This window comes from Mchenga conophoros, linkage group LG3 (assembly GCF_057382185.1).
Source record: "Mchenga conophoros isolate Kocher_MC1m ecotype Shallow Benthic linkage group LG3, M_conophoros_male_GT1.1, whole genome shotgun sequence".
NCBI classification, from domain to species: Eukaryota; Metazoa; Chordata; class Actinopteri; order Cichliformes; family Cichlidae; genus Mchenga; species Mchenga conophoros.
The window spans coordinates 16,614,868-16,617,211 of NC_140528.1; positions in this window are offsets into that span (position 1 = coordinate 16,614,868).

The following is a 2,344-nucleotide window of genomic DNA, read 5'->3' on the forward strand; positions in this document are numbered from 1 at the left end:
CTAACACAAAGAAAGCCTGGCTTCATTGTACAAATACAACTTACATATACAACACATGACATATTACACAGAGTCATTATTTATTCAACAAAAACTAAGCCAGATGCAGTTTTTGGATTTTATTTAAAAATGTTCTTATTCTGATTGTTTACTTAATATATTTAGACACATTTGGTTTATTTCTATAAAAGTGATATTTTACACAAAACTTCAAATAGCTGCCTGCAAACATGGCTCTTTATTGTAAAGCCAGGTATGAACAACAACCTGCAGCTGCATGCTGTTGTGCTCATTGGTGTCACATTAGGTTCTGAACCACAAACAGAGAAGTTTCTTAGAACTGCTGGGCTAGTGATGTAGGTGTTGATGCAAATGATGGCTTAGGGTGGTGCTACGACAGTGTATAAAAACTGAAGCTCCCAGAGCCAAGTGTTATTTGTTCTTCCGTAACTGAGGTGAACTATAACCTGCTCAGGTAGAATTTAATAACAGCGTGTCTGAACTGCTCGTCTCCAGGCTTCACGTCTCATTCTGTAAGAACTTGTTGTTTGTTTATGAACTTTTTATAAACAACAGACTTTTGTATACTTCCAAGAAAGAGGGAGAACTTACTCTTCTGCCACACTCACGTTCATCTTTATCTGTCATCAGTTCAGATAAAAGCATCACTGATTATTCTGAACACTGTTTTAAAGCTTCTGCGTCACTCTGATTTCTTCTTAAAGTTGGCAGACAGGATTGTGAAGAAGGACATAGTGGATCCCCCCTTTTAATGAGCATATTATCTGTGAACACTGAATACAAACAACCTAAATGCTCATTAAAGAAGCAGGTTGGCTCATAAAGTGCTCTGTACTTGTTTTATGCAAGTGCTGTTTCTGGAAACAACCACCATCTGTAATCAACACAGGACTTATTGAGCTGTCAGGTGTGCAGACAACATGGCACATTTTGGGAACACCTATAGTTGATGTCTTAATTATGAAAATAGCTACTATGTAGTTGATGCTTCCTGTTCTGCCAGAGCAGGTGCAGCCTTTGTGGAAGTGGGTTCCACTGGACCAGCGTCTGTGAACGATCCATTGTGGGTGATTTTTTTTTTTTGACCTTACATCTGTGTGTAAGGACCAACCACAACCATCTAAAATCTTTGCATGTTATTTTATCTTCTGTGTAAGAAGTACACAGCATACCCTGATGATCAGCTTCAAGGGTTCTCAGTGTAGGATGCATACAGTATGTCATGCTGAAATATAGAGCACTTACAATAGAACCCACTAGAAACCAATTATTTTAGCCTGGTTCCTTAAATCTATGGCATTTTTCCCATGCTGACTGACATGCTGCTCAGTGTCTTTTGCTGTCTGTCATGATCCTGGGCCATGTTGGCCCAGCATTCTTAGTTTTCGTATGTTTTGTGTGTTGTTCTTTATTTATGCCATGGTTTCTGTTAAGATGTTCCTTATTTGATTACCTCCTGTGTGCCCCTCTGTTTATCTGTGAGCCCTCGTTTCCCCTCCTTGAGTTTTATTCCATGTTTTCCCAGCCCGTTATGTCCATGCTCTCCCCGTGCTGTCTCTCCTCCTCTCTGAGCCTCCGTGTACTTCCTGTTTTACTTTGACAGTCTCCCGTCAGTGTTGCGTTCACTCCTGCCGTGTCTTGTTATGATTATCAGTGTCACCTGTGTTCCCCGTGTGCTCCCACTTCCCTCGTTAACCCTCTGTGTATTTATGTCTGCGTCTCCCTCAGTTCTGTGTCGCGTTCTCCCTCATTCATGGCCGTGTGTTTCTCTGTGTATTACGTTATAGTTTCCTCGTTTAGGTTGTGTAGTTTTTCTTTCCAGCAATAAAGCTGTGTTTTGAGTTCATTCCTGCCTACGTGAGCTTGCGTTTGGGTCCTCATCCTGCCTGCACACAGCCGCAACCATGACAGTCTGCTTTTAAATCAGATGTCACTCTGAACATAAACACAAGCCACAGCAGCCCAGCTGTCTTAGCTGAGTACAAGGATACATTTACTCTCTTTGTGTAAAATATTGTGATGATTTTACATTATATTAGGCAGGCAGCTGCCCAAATTAAACCGTGACTATTAGCAGTTTGGTTATTTTGAACGCCTCGGCTGGAAAAAATTCAAAATGGTTTGTAAGGTTGGCCACAGCTTTGTATGTAAAGGGGAGTTAGAAGATTGCTTCATATTTTAAGATTGATTAAGATTAATTAATATTTTTAATTGTTTTATTTTACATCTCACCTTTTACACTGCATTGAGTTGCTGCCATGTGATTGGCTGAGTGTACATCGTTCTTTGTTTCAAAATGGACTTAATGCTTGGTTGAACAGTT